Raw genomic sequence first — 14,328 nt, 5'->3', positions numbered from 1 at the left:
TCATCTATATCTTTTTCCACAGCAGAAGCTGAATATATAGCTGCTACAGATTGTTGTACACCAATAATATGGATGAAGGAAGATTTGAAGGATGTCAACATAGAAACTAAACAACCAATCACCATATATTGTGACAACACTAGTGCCATCAACGTCTCAGAGCATCCAGTGATGCACTCAAAGACCAAACATATTCCAATCAAATATCACTTTCTCCATGAACAGGTTGCTAAAGAAAACATCAAGTGGGAGTACATTAATACAAGAGGGAAAATTGAAAATATCTTCACAAAAGCCCTTCCATGAGAAGCATTTGAACATCTTCGCCAAAAGGTGGGGGTTATTGGTCTTGCATCACATTAAGTAATTACTTTCATAAAATTAGGAGAAACATGGCAGGGGGAGCAACATGACAAAGGAAACAATTTGATAGGGGGAGTACTTGGGCACCCCATTTGCCATTGATGTCAAAGGGTGAGAGAACGTTGAAATAAATATTTCCATCAATGACAAAGGGGGTGATTGTTGGTCAATAATTGTCATTGATGAAATATAAGCAGGATGGAAATTGATGGATGCTGCACTGTGACATGGTTGATGACATGGTTGATAACATGGTTGGAGGACCATATGATATGATGACATAGTGGAAGCCATAAAGCTCTAATGATCTCATTCTGTCCCAAACACATTATACATATTAAAAAAAATCATAAAAAGGAATAATTTTGACACCTTGGAGGTATCTTATCACAATAGGTCCTATACCATCTTAAAAAAGATTTTTTCCTCTTTCCAACGATTCCTCACTCAGCTCCTAACTTAAAATAGCCTAAGAGAAATTTATTTTTGAAAATTTTATATTTTATTTTTTAATCTGGATGACCTATACACTATCCCTCATGTCAGCCTCCCTCCATGATCACGTCCCTTCATATTTTACAACAAAATGTGTATAAATAAACATCACATACCTTCAATTCATATTAGATCTTTGGTCATCAAATATAGTGAGAAGAAACACAGTTCACAACTCATTAACTTGAAGAGAGGAAGCATAAAACTAGAAAAGAAAAGGAATACAAATACATATTTGTGGGTTATCAGATGATTAACAACTCTAGGTAACTGATTGATATTGATCCACAATAAAAAACTCAAACTTGTATTCTGGTGCTTGGATTACCCTTGGACCCATGTTCTCTTGCTCGAATTACTCTTGGACCTTTTGACACAGTGCCTCTCCTGAGAACTATTGACTCAGATTTGAAGATTAATCTCAGACCTGTTGACAAAGTGCCTCTCCTCAGAACTGTTGACTTGGACTTGAATATTAACCTTAGAATGTAGGTTTTAACCCATACAAAAATTTCCTGCATACAAATTATAAAACAAAAAAAATAAACAATGCAAGAGCATAACACATAAAACACATATGCATAGATATTTTCCCCTAGATCCCAAAACCGGGACTACCAACTTGATTTTTCATTATGTTCCTTCCAATGTTACAATAAATATTTATACATGCCAAAGAATCCAATACCATGGACCGAAAACCATTGCGTCCAAAACCATGGACCAAAAACCATCGTGTCCAAAACTGTGTGCGAAAACCATGCACAAAACCATAGGTAGGTCCGCCCAACCTAATATAGGGTCCAAATTTTTTTTTACACGGGGCACTACCTCGGACCCTATAGAGGGGGGCTCCCCGCCCCCCTCAAACCCCCTGGATAGGGGGGGCTGCCGACGCCCCTGTGAACTCCCTACTGCGTAATTAACGTAATGAAGGGTTGGATGCCACCCCCCCTGTGATCCCCCCACTGTGCAATCGGCGCAACGAAGAGTGGGCTCCACCCCCACTCTAACCCCCTTGTTAACTACGTAGGCTAGTCATGGAAAGAATATAACACAATCCAACATTCTCCCACTTGTTTTTTTCTTTCCACAAGGGACCATAAGATATCTTAGTCATTTATCTAGCCTTGTAACGCCCATTGTTTCTCTACACCAAGAGAACTTCTTAGAGCTCACAAATTTTGTCAATGCATCTGCAATATTCTTCAAAGTGTCCACCTTTACCAGCAACACCATTTTGTCTTCTATCATATCCCTCACAAAGTGATACTCAAAATCGATGTGCTTTGTCTTTGAATGATAAGCAGGGTTCTTTGCCAAGAAAATTGCACTATGGCTGTCACAGTCTATCCTTATAGCTCCCTGTACTAACCCCATACTTGAACACAATCTTTGCAACCAAACTGCTTCCTTGCTTGCATGAGTGGCTGCCATTTAGTCTACTTCTGTATTTGATAGTGCCACTACAAATTTTTTCTTACTCATCCAATTGAATGAACCTCCAAATAGGTTAAAAAAATACCCACTTGTAGATCTTCTCTGATCCAGATCTCCAGCCCAGTCTGCATCAACAAAGCCACGAATATCCAACACTCTATCCAATATTGGTCTTCCTTGGTAGCACAAGCCATAATCACTAGTACCACACAAATACCTGAAAACCCACTTCACTGTTGTCTAATGCTCCTTCCCTAGTTTTGACATAAACCTGCTCAATACTCCCACTGCATGTGCAATGTTTGGTCTAGTACAGACCATCACATACATCAGACTACCGAATGCACTTGCATATGGAACATAGGATATGTCCTCTTCCTCTTCTTGTGTCTTGGGACACTGCTTGATAGATAACTTTACACCTATAGGAATAGGAACCTTCACCAGTTTACTATCCTGCATATTAAACCTTTGCAATATTGTCTTGCCATACTTCCTCGGGTTTAACCAGAGCTTCCTCTTTGCCCGATCTCTTTTGATTTCCATGCCCAAAATATCATTTTCAGCACCAAGATATTTCATGTCGAATTTGGAGGACAATTGGGTATTCAAATCCTATATAAATTCTTTGTCACTTCCAACAAGAAACATATCATCCACATATAAGACGAGATAAATAACACAATCACCAATTAATTTAAAATACAGATAGTGATCTGCTTTGCTTCTGGTGAAGCCAAGTCCCCGTATAAATGTATCAAATTTCTGATACCACATCCTTGGTGATTGTTTTAACCCATATAGATACTTCTTTAACTTGCATACCAGTTCTTTCTTACCCTTCACTGCAAAATCTTCAGGTTGCTTCATGTAGATCTCCTCTTCCACATCCCCGTGAAGAAATGCTGCCTTCACATCCATCTATTCTACCTCAAAATCAAAAGCAAGAGAAATACATAAAAGTGATCTAATAGAAGCTACCTTTGAAACAAGAGAAAATATCACTGTTGTTGGGAAAAGTATCCATTCAGAATGCCCCTATCCCACTCTAAGGTGTGATAGTGCCTTAGCAACAAACAAGTAAAACTAATTGAGTATTCTTCTTTATGAAATGTAAATGAGGAAGAAGGATGTAACTAACTTGTGTCTTCCGCTAGTTTGTTGATCCAAATCGCTCCTCTCTTCAGTAGCTCCCAGCTCCCTGCTCCCTTACCGGCCCAGCTTCACCGAATTCCTGCAAGATCACAAGAGAGAGAAACTACACAAAGATACGGATATACATTCATAAAAATCTCAAGATCAGATTAAGCTAAACATGTAAGCATAACAAAACATCATTGATACACAGCATGTAGGAGAAACTCAAATAGTTTATTGATAGAATAAGAAAGTCCAAGAGGAGATACAACCAAGTGAGTTCCGATCCAGCATCTACCTCCCAGCAAAGGAATCCCTTCCTCTCCTCCAACAAAGCATAAATCACCCAATGTACTAATCTCAATCTCAAACCAACAGCAATTCTCTGCAAAGTACAAAATTCCAGCCTCCAGATCTCTGGGATGAGAGACCCATATATAGATGTAAGCAGAGAGGATGAGTCAGCTTATATTTTGACTTGTGGCTTCTCTCTATCAGTACTTGCTTCCACTTGGAGGTTGAGAGCCTCTTACTCATCACTAGTCGAATTCATTGAGGCAAGTGTCACTGGAGAAGATTCTGGAAGCTTCCATGGTCTTTCCACCTCGTTGAACGAGCTTGCCATTTGTCATTTCCCACTCAGCGCACCCTGGTAGTGTATCCAAGTGTGTTGCAACGCACCTAGCCAGTGCATTTGGGTGCTTTGCAACGCAGGCAGCTAGTAGAGCATTTGAATTGATCCTGAATTGACTGTTTCTGAGTGGTTTTTGGTGGAGAACTTCTGGGAGAAGCTGTCATTGGTTGACCTTGTTCCTTTAGGAGCTGTAACAACATCTTTAGGGACTTTGGATCCCTTGGATTATGGACATTTCATGCTTATAGCTGTAAGGCACAAAAATGTCTATAACAGTTGCCCCCTAAAGTATGAGGCTGTTTATCGGGTGAAATGCTTTATTGGGAGGATCCGAAGTTCATTCAATGCTAGGAGGAGACCTGTAATAAGATACAATACAATACATTATTTTTCATTTTGTTTTCATGATCTAGCTGAGGCGGGCATTCCCATGCTCAGCTTTATAAATTCATTTTTATGTACATAGGACAGACAATCGTCTGATGGTAGACTGATGATTCTGATGAAATCATCATCCTTTCGGTAGGATGATTATCTGTTCTGCAGTGCTGTACATGTCAATGTCTTTATTTTTCCTGAATATATATCGCAGCCCGGATGGATGAAACTAGATCCGGGGTCTTCAATCTCGTTCGATCTTCACTCTAAGTACAAGTCGATCCATGTGAGAAATGTTTTGAAGTCGAACATGGAAAGACATCGCTTGATTACCAGTCAATGATGTAAACTGTTAACAAGCGCGAGAGGAATCACCGATAATGATAATGACCCTCAAGGTACTGCAGTACAATTCATGTGGTGTGAACAAAGGACTTGGCGTCGAACACCACGCAAAATCTTTCGGTCGAAGGTCATTGATGTATACCTGTCGCCGGAAGTGAGAAACTTGCCATTGAGGTATACAAGCTTCAAAGTACTGAAGGGGGTGTTCCTAGATCAACTTCTTGGATAATGAGTTGATGTCGACAAGAAGCGATCCGTCAAAGGAGGGCCTTGATGTATCCCACATCAGTGACACGGAACGGAGCAAATGATTTTGATGGAGGTGAAAACGATTTGATGATATATGGTTCAGGGTGGCGGTCATGAAAGAATGAAGGATAATGTATGGTAGTGGATGGGACACGGTTGACTTCTCTGGATGACTTCTCTTGAACATATCGACGACACTTGTGTGATGGATTGGTAGCATTTACCCCAAAGGTGGATGGTATGGCGAGACCATGGTGATGTGACCGGTGAATGGAACAACCCAACCCGACTCAGGCATGGAGTGGAAGTGTCATGTTCAAGAGCGACTTGCTACCAATAAAGGTTCTTTGAGTTTCTTCCCAATTTTTCCCCAGTCATTGCTGACCAGTACCTCTTTATTTTTGTCAAGCTTGAGGAGGATAACATATGCTTGTTCTATAATTTTCCCTTCGGGCAAACCCATCGCTATGTTTTAACGAGCCTAGCGATAGTGAAACTCGTTCTCGTCTAAAGACAAGTTTGTCACTATTAATGTTTTTTAACGAGTCTAACGACAAAGATAACTCAGTCCTTTTCATTTTTAGAGAGTCTGAAAAGGTACGTAAAGTTAACTCCAAAAGTCCTTTTTCGTCATTTAATCCCTTAAGTCCGAAAAAGTATAAAACAATACAGAAGGGATGAATTTTCGATAGTTTTAACGAGCCGAACAAAACAAGCGCTCGATCTTTTTGTGCAATAATCCCTCAGGTTCAAAAAGATTAAAATCTAGAGGAGGGATAGCTCTTCCGGTCGCTTTAACGAGCTGGAAGGCCAAAACTCGGCAATCTTTTCATATTTTACGAGTCAGATGAAAAGAGCTTAAAGAAGACTCGTCTTTTGAGGAACGAGTGATAAAATGGGTAGCAGCTGATTCCAGGTAAGGGTTGGAATTTTCCAAGCACGGCAGCGTCACAAGGATGGCTAGTGAAATCACTCTTCACAACTGTTCCTCAAAATGGGTAAACAATCAAATGGAGGTGAATGATCGGCCAATGGAAGAGTGGAGGTGATGGTGCAAACACGACCAAGGTTTTAATGGCTGATAATGGTACATTCACGGTGGTTAATTACCAGAGGGTAGTTCATTTTTTAACGAGCTTAAACGCGGGTTGAAACACTTGCTCGATCTTATGTTTATTTTTTAACAAGCATGAACTATGTGCTAAAACTGCTCGATAATCCAGTCATATGATAAGAATGTCTCATTTAAGATTCCATTTTTTATGGAGCTTGTGCCTTACAAAGCTTTTCTCCTGAATCCTTTCTTTATGCAAGCTCGGAAACGACTAATCCTACGAGTTTAAAGGGTTAGACCTACAGGTTTAAAGGGAGGACCTAAAAATTTAAAAAATAAATAGTCGCCCCTTGCTTGCACTCCAAAAGGTTTGCATGCCCCCAGGTATAAAGTACGATTTCAAGGTTACCCCTACTTCATTTTCTGCCAAAACATTTGTTTTACCGAGAGAGGCCTACCTCTTTCAGGTTACCCAAAGATTGTTTCGTTAATCTTTCAAACAAAACACTTCTTCGGCAATGTCCACCGAGATGAACAAAGGTGAATGATGACGCCCGCCCTTTCACATAACTTTGACAAAAGAATCTTATTCTAGAACAACCCCTCTTCCAATCACGGACGGGGTACGGACTAGTCATATTCTCCCGCGGAAACCTACCCTATACCCAAAGTTTTCCTGCCGAAGCAGACCAGGATGCATGCCCCCTGGGTTCCAGTCATATCCTTCCGAATTACTCGCGCTCATCGGGAGGACGGACCGTGGGTTGAGACATTTATTGCGTGAAGAGACCATTTAGGGATGGTATATGACTATTTGCGATGCGTGATCCAGGAAATGAAAGCTGGTCCACGAGCTTGACCACTCTTCCTTCGTGCGGAAAACACATTACTCTAAAGAGTGAGGAGACGATGGCTCCCATGCAATATATATAGTCTCGTCCAAGGAGTAGGTTATAATCCAAGGGTCCTTGGATGACCATCATGTTCATTTGAACGGTCTTCCCTTTCAATGTTATGGGCACATTGGGGAGGATCCCTAAAGGTCGACTGGTTCCTTTATCAAAGCCTGTCAGATTTCTCATTTCAGGCAAAAGCGCTGGCGAACCAAGCGCTTTCCAAGCAATAGAGGAAAGGATACTCACAGATGCCCCCTCATCAATGATGGTGCCAGCCATGACCATTCTGTATATTTGGACGATAATTCTGAATGGTATGCTTGCTGGCAAACGGGGTCTGCCTAGTTGGTTCTAGTCGAAGGAGACAACTAGGTTGCTTGGTGGTGGGACCGAGTAGACGGCCGGGTATCGCTCTGACGAACTTCCTTCCTGCGATAAAAGAATGGGGGGATTGCCCCCCGTGCTCGTCGGAGTCTGTGTTGATGAAGAAAATTTGGATGGCGTCATCTTTGTCCTCTTCAGTGACTGTGTCATTCGAAGATAAATCCTCTGAAGGCAAGACCGGGTCAACTGCCGCCTCGACCTTTTGACTTTCGTCGGGTATGGATTCAGTTGGTTCATCTTCAATGACTGGCGCTTCAACTGACCACTTGAGCGGGCCAGCTGGATTCTCAACTAACGAAGGACTCGGCAAGAGTTTTTTATATCCAGAAGGAAGTCGTAACAGTGAAACCGGACGATCATCCAAAACTCTTTTCGCTTCATCTAAGAAGGGACAACGGTGGATGGCGTGATTGCCTTCGCACAGTCTACAGGGAGATCTAGCTCTCCCTTTTTGTCCTAGGACTTCACTTTCGCTAGTTGACGGTGTGCATTCAACATGGCTATCAGAGGTTGATGCCACCGGATTGTGCAAATGGGGAGACCAGTCCCTTAGTATCCGAGGGATGCAGGGACAATTTCTGTGAAAGTGGTCTCCCTTGCATATGACACATGGCGATTTAGGCCTAGTCAGTGCTGTGTGTGGATTTTTGTTAGACGCCACTCGTTTGCCCCCAGTCGATTTTGGCTCCTTCTTCTTCTTCTCTTTCTTCTTCTTTTCCTTCTTCTCCATAGGAACTTGGTTTTTATCTTTACCAGTCCCGTCAAGCGAAGAGGAAGGAGGAGAGGAAGAATTAGAGGAAGTAGAAGGCTGGTGGGTAACTCTGGACTGGTCTAACTACTGATTCAACTATTCAGGAATAGTGGTGTTCTGAACGACATTGGTTGAGAAGAGTCAGACCGGCAAGCCAATTGTCAATCCTAGAAGCGACAATGTGGCCATATGGGGCGCACCAACATCTCCCCAAGAGGAGAAGGGACTAGGATTTCCACCAAGGGTAATTCCTTGGTTGGTAGGCTCCATTTTCTCAACCTAAATATCAACAAAGGAAAAAGGGTATGAATATTCCGTTTAAAATAAATTTTAACGACGCTTTGGACACAACTTGCTTTTTCAATTTTAAAGAGTCGAGAAAAAGCAAAAGATGACTCTAGTCTCCTTCGATGTTTTAACGAGCCCGAAGTGACAAATGCTCGGATGGAATTTTTCCGTTATAGAGTCTGAAAAAGGCCCAAAAGGAACTGCTATGGAGTTCTAGGTAGAGGGTGTGCCAAACTTTTCGCAAAACCGCAGAATACTTTTTAAGGTACGGGCGGTCAATCTTCCTGAATGCTGTGTTCAGTGCATTGCGATCAGTAGGGTGGCCGACACGGCTTCCTATGGATAAAGGTTTTATGCCTATAGGGGTCTCCCAATATATACTCGACGGTACGTGGGAGCACAATCCGTACTGGCGCTTATCGTCTCTCAGGAGGAATCACCCAACCATCAGCGAGATCGACAGTCACCAGGTTTTACGACGCCGGAACACGTCTCTAGCCTAGACCTCTATGTTGTGCGTTAAGTTACAAAGCGTTGTTAAGTTCATTCGATTTGTTTTAGGTTGATCTTTCCTAGAAGTTTGCCTTTTTGGATCACCATGAGATGTATGATACAATTCCTAAATGCAGTCTAAAGATGATAAGCAAGCATTTATCTCTTTTCAACAATGAAAATCCTAGCTACAAGGGGAAAAGAAAGACACAATATTTTCTCAAAGAGCAAAGAGCACATCGTAAATGCACTTTTCCTAAATCAAAGCATGCAAACTATCAATATGCAAATGCACAAATGCATGTATTTTTTTTCACTTTCTTAATATTGATGCCTAAAAAGAAAGCTGTTGTACAAATTTGAATTCGATTTCAAGTGAAAACATAAACAAGTTTCTTTTTGAACTCAAAAGACGATTATGACACTTATGATTTTGAAGTAAACACTTGTTTCAACACTAGAAATGCATAAATTCAAACCAAAAGACAAAAGTAAGAGTGTAATCAACTGTGAACAGCAAACAAACTCACTCCTAAGATCAAAACGACACTTACGACAGGTCTAGATCTAAGGGTGACAGTATGACTAGTTTACTTTTGTAATGGGAAACTGCAAATGATGTAACAAATACACAAAGAACAAATACAGTTTCTTTATACAACTGAGGCGGAATTGAGGCAAAGAAAAGGGGTTTCAGATAGGTACACACACTGATAACAGGCTGCAAAAACAGAGATAAAACTGAGCAAAAGGAAGCAGGGAACCACAGCTGCACAAGGCAAGGGCTGATCAGCGCACCCCCAGCACAGAGAAATTGAACTTCAGAACAGGTAGCCCTCTCGGAACTTGCGTTGAAATGCAGAACCTCTTCACAGAGCCTGCGCTGAAGCAGAAACGAGAATTGTATCTAGGTTCTGGGTCACGGTTTGCAGTTTAATCTACAGTTTTGGCCGGATAAAAGCTATCAATTAGGTACAATTAGGAGGATGACTTAAAGGAGGACTAAGATCTATCACAAAGGGCTGTTAGAGCACTTGTGGATCAGCTGTTCAGATCATAAAAACAGGCCCAGTGAGTGGACTAGAGTGGCAGATCTCTACTTTGCATTTGTAAATGGTAAATGCATTTCAATTCGGCACTCCTGAGTTTATGAGAAGAAAAACAATAGAAACACAAATAAACTAACAAGATACGTTCCCCAGCGGAGTTGCCAATTTGTTGTTGGGAAAAGTATCCATTCGGAATGCCCCTATCCCACTCTAAGGTTTGATAGTGCCTTAGCAACAAACAAGTAAAACTAATTGAGTATTCTTCTTTATGAAATGTAAATGAGGAAGAAGGATGTAACTAACCTGTGTCTTCCGCTAGTTTGTTGATCCAAATCGCTCCTCTCTTCAGTAGCTCCCAGCTCCCTGCTCCCTTACCGGCCCAGCTTCACCAAATTCCTGCAAGATCACAAGAGAGAGAAACTACACAAAGATACAGATATACATTCATAAAAATCTCAAGATCAGATTAAGCTAAACATGTAAGCATAACAAAACATCATTGATACACAACATGTAGGAGAAACTCAAATAGTTTATTGATAGAATAAGAAAGTCCAAGAGGAGATACAACCAAGTGAGTTCCCATCTAGTATCTACCTCCCAGCAAAGGAATCCCTTCCTCTCCTCCAACAAAGCATAAATCACCCAATGTACTAATCTCAATCTCAAACCAACAACAATTCTCTGCAAAGTACAAAATTCCAGCCTTCGGATCTCTGGGATGAGAGATCCATATATAGATGTAAGCAGAGAGGATGAGTCAGCTTATGTTTTGACTTGTGGCTTCTCTCTGTCAGTTCTTGCTTCCACTTGGAGGTTGAGAGCCTCTTACTCATCACTAGTCGAATTCATTGAGGCAAGTGTCACTGGAGAAGATTCTGGAAGCTTCCATGGTCTTTCCACCTCGTTGAACGAGCTTGCCATTTGTCATTTCCCGCTCAGCGCACCCTGGTAGTGTATCCAAGTGCGTTGCAATGCACCTAGGCAGTGCATTTGGGTGCTTTGCAACGCAGGCATCTAGTATAGCATTTGAATTGATCCTGAATTGACTGTTTCTGAGTGGTTTTTGGTGGAGAACTTCTGGGAGAAGCTGTCATTGGTTGACCTTGTTCCTTTAGGAGCTGTAACAACATCTTTAGGGACTTTGGATCCCTTGGATTATGGACATTTCATGCTTATAGCTGTAAGGCACAAAAATGTCTATAACAATCACCAAAATCAATTCCTGGCACCTGGGAATAACATTTTGCTACCAACCGAGCTTTGTATTTCTCCACCTTTCCTTCTGCATCTGTATTCTTCTTGAACACCTATTTTTTGCCAATGGGTTTCCTTCCAGCTGGCAATTCCACCAGATCCCAAGCCTCATTTTTGTGCAAAGATGCCATTTCATCAACCATGGCCTCTTTCCAGAGTTTGCCATCCTCTGAATCTATTGCTTCCTTCACAGTTCTGGGATCATCGTTAGTAATAGATAAAGAAAAATTTGAATAGAAAGCAGATGGACTGTACCTTTTTGGGTTCCTTCTTTCTCGAACTGATCTTCTCACATTCAGAGTTTTTGGCTCTTCATATTTTGATTCCTCCTCTGCTATAGATTATGATTCTTCCTCCTTAAGCTCAAACTCTATCTTCTTAGGTTCCTTTGGTTGGAATTCATCTTTAATAATATCTTTCACCTCTTTGAACACCACATCTCAGCTATACACAACCTTCCTTGTTGCTGGGTTCCAAAGCTTATAACCCTTTAAACCATCCTTATACCCAATAAATATGCACTTTTTAGATTTACTATCCAACTTGGTTCTTTTCTCCTTTGGAACATGTACATATGCATCACATCCAAATACCCTTAGATGTGAAAGAGAGGGTTTCTTACCATTCAATACCTCTTGTGGAGTCTTATCCTCCAATGCTGATGAAGTTGATCTGTTGACCATGTAACATGCTATCTCCACCGCCTCTGCCTAGAATTGCTATCCTAACCTAGCACCACTGAGCATGCTTCTTGCCCTTTCCATCAAAGTCTTGTTCATTCTTTCTGCAACTCCGTTTTGCTTAGGTGTGTATGGAGTAGCTTTCTGCCGTGCTATACTGCACTTCTTACAGAATTATTCAAATTCCTTGTTGCAAAACTCTCCACCGTTATCTGTCCTTAGCACCTTTATCTTCTTCTCTGTCTAGTTTTCCACTAGAGCCTTAAATTCTTTAAACCTGTCAAAGACTTTAGATTTCTTCTTGAGGAAATGTATCCATGTATTCCTTGAGAAGTCATCTATAAATGATACATATTTCATAGAATTACCTAGTGATGCAAGCTTCACAGGTCCAAACACATCACATGCATAAGCTCTAATATTTGTTTCGCCCTCTTACCACCAGAAGGGAAACTCACCTGATTTTGCTTCCCATATACACAATTTGCACAGAAATCAAATTCCAGAGAGCTATTAGTCATACCTTCTACCATACCTTTACCATGAAGTATTCGAAGGTCCTTCTCTCTAATATGTCCAAGCCTTTGATGCCATAACATGGTATTTTCTCTAGAGACCACTAGATTTTCTGCTTTCACTTTCAGTAACCACAGAACTGTTGCACCCATCAATAATAGTGCTACCTTGCATCTTGTACAGAGTTCCAATCCGAACTATTTGCATCAATACCAGTGATCCTCGAACCATCTTACAGGTATCTTTCTCGAACAATATTTTTACACCTCCATCATCCAAGTTACTTACAAAAATTAGATTTTTAGCCAATGGAGGAATATGCAGAACACCCGGAAGTGTTCTAACCCTTCCACCTTGCAACTTCAACTTTATACAATTCTAGCCTTCCTATCATTCCCTAAGAAGACATCACCACCATCGTATTTCTCATACTCACAGAACCACTCTCTATGGGTAGTGAAGTGAAAGGATACACCTAAGTCAATCAACCATGCCTCATGATCTACACGTGTACTTAAAGAAGCCAACTACACATCCTCGCCTTCATCTGAGGTGTTTTTCTCCTCTCCAGAAGGAGAATCATCAGATCCCTTTCCTTTGTCAGGAGCTTTAGATTTACAATCCCTTTTGTAGTGCCCTTCCTTTCTTCATTTCCAGCAAACTACCTTTATAGGTTTTCCTAGAGATTTAGATCTCCCACTCGATGACTTATTTTTGTTTCTATTCTAGGACCATCCTCGTACAGTCGAGGCATCACCATTCTGGATCTCCATATTTTTCTATCTCATCTCCTCCATCAACAAGGATGAGACTATTTCATCAAAGTGCAAGGCAGTTGCATTGCTACCTATTGCAATAACCAAACTATCCCATGAATCTGGTAGAGAACACAACAAACTGATGCACTTATCTTCATATGAAATTTTAATATCAACAGATAATAACTGATTTACCACAATATTAAATACGTTCATATGCTTTTTCACCGAGTCTCTATCTTTCATCCTCAGGTTATACAACTTTTTCTGTAGGAATAGTTTATTCACTAGAGACTTAGATTGGTACAAAGTCCCTTACTTGTCCCAGAAAGCCTTAGCCGTAGCTTCCCCTGATACATAAAAAAATATTGAATCTGAGACACACAATCGTATTGTGCTCTTTGCCTTCCAATCCAACTTCTTCCATTCTTCATCGGACACTCCCGTTGGTTTAGTACCTAAATCTATCGTGATCCGCTAATCTTTATCCACCAACATATCCTCCATCTTGAGTTTCCACAACTCAAAACTCTAACCATTAAATTTCTCGATCTCTACCTTTCCACTTCTCGCCATCTTCTTTCACCACCAAAATTGATCTCACAGATCTCCCACTAAATAGGGTCTACCATAGGCCTGAGCGAAACCCCTCAGCAACAAAGGTGTCCCCTTGAAGCCAAAACATCTCTGATACCAAATGTAGGTTTTAACCCCATACATAAATTACCTGCATATGAATTATAAAACACAGAAAATAAACAATGCGTGAGAATAACACATAAAACACATATATCGGCATAATGAAGGGGGGCTCCGCCCCCCCTCTAATCCCCTGGTTAACTATGTAGGCTAGTCGTGGAAAGAATATAACACAACCCAACATGGACTTGGTGCATTGTAGTGACTTAGATCATCTTTGGATTGTGTCTCCAAATCTAGATTGGGAAACTCTTTCTACATGGACTGGTGGTTACATATTACTAACATAACTCAAATTTTTGGGTGAGACAAAGAACTGTGATTCGGATTATTATTTCAGTAAATTTATACCTCGGCACTAGGACTGTGGCTTGGGCATGTAACTATAGTTTTTAACCCCATACCGAAACTACCTGCATATGAATTTTAAAACACAGAAAATAAACAACGCGAGAGAATAACA

Source organism: Pinus tabuliformis, chromosome 8 (assembly GCF_031772625.1).
Source record: "Pinus tabuliformis cultivar Carrire ecotype Pingquan chromosome 8, CPIR1, whole genome shotgun sequence".
Taxonomy (NCBI): Eukaryota; Viridiplantae; Streptophyta; class Pinopsida; order Pinales; family Pinaceae; genus Pinus; species Pinus tabuliformis.
This window is presented reverse-complemented; position numbering follows the sequence as displayed.